This window comes from Notothenia rossii (genome assembly GCF_949606895.1).
Source record: "Notothenia rossii genome assembly, chromosome: 2".
Taxonomy (NCBI): Eukaryota; Metazoa; Chordata; class Actinopteri; order Perciformes; family Nototheniidae; genus Notothenia; species Notothenia rossii.
Window position 1 is genome coordinate 34,404,766 of NC_136904.1, and position 1,393 is coordinate 34,406,158.

A 1,393-nucleotide genomic window follows, 5' to 3' on the forward strand; every position below is an offset into this window, starting at 1 on the left:
TATTCCCTGCAGTGAAAGACAAAATAGAGAAAAAGACTGGGAACCAAAAGCGATTTGATCCAACCATGCAGTGGAAATAAGGCAATAGAAAGGATGAACGTTCCATCTTCTCCTGTTGCTCCCTCATTATGTGCTCTTACTGATGCATCTTTACATCCTGGTTAGCTGAGGGGAAAGTGTGATGCTTTGTGGTTATGAGGATAAATGTACTCATTGTTATCTGCCTCTTCTTGCTCCATTACCAACTCCCTCTTTCCGCTGGCTTTTTCTCTGAGGTTCTAGCCCAGGCTACCGGTGCTGAGGTTTGGCACATCAGCCAGGAAGCCTATTGGCCGCAGTGTTGCCGTTGCTATGCTTGGGGTTGCTCTGTTCTTCGAAGGCCACAGCCATGGGAACATGGAGCATTACGCAATGTTAGCAAATATTCATTCAGACTCACTCCCTTCCTGCCTTTGTCCAGCTGGGCTGCTGCTACAGCACCTCTCCTCCTCAACCTGGGAGCCACAGGGACAGTGCCATCCAGGTTGAAGAAACCTGGTTATTATTTCAAAGCAACAGGTCTGATTCATAGCACCAGCTGTGAGGAGATAGAATGTGTATTTCTTTGCCTTCCCTTAACTGCAAGTGAAGCAAATGTCTGGCAGGAGAAACTGAAGAGCAAATTATGTTTTAGCGAAGGAAATGCAGAGCAATTTCTTTAGAGGCAGTTAGGATCCACTAAACTAACATTGGATGGAAAAACTCTGTGTCCTCTCTCGGAGATAATATGTTGTTTGGGGGCTATCTGCAATCATAAAAGCCCTTAACATGAACAAGGGCAGTTATGGACAGAAGCTCCATTTAGACAGGGATCAGAACTCTTAATACTGGAAACATGGCACAGCTCACTCTAAACTTTTCCTTCTCGTTTCCCTTTACCCAATTCGTATTGACTTTGCCTTACTAAGCAGCACTGGATACCTGCAGGAATTTGCTTACAATGGTAGCAGAAAATGTTTTGCATGTTTGAAATTGTGCAAGCTGTGCAGCTTTTATTAGTGCAAATATTTTACATTTTAAAATAAACAATAGCAGAAAAGAGGAAGTGGCGCTTCAGTGAAGTACCTCTAGTGGTTTGTCAAGTAAGATGAAGAGAATGTTGACCGACTAAATGACTGCACATTGACAGTGGGAAGTGGACATGGGCCCATTGCGAACAGAACTCAACAATCATTGAGAAGTAGCGAGAATAATTAATTTACAGTAAATCTTAAGAAGCCTCATTTGCATTTGCAATCTATCGCTGAATTATAAGGAACATTTCCTTCAAACCTTAATTTTCCCACCTCAAGACCTTGTCATAGTTCAGCAAAAAGGCCAATTTAGCATGATATATGCAAATTAAAGCACTTGC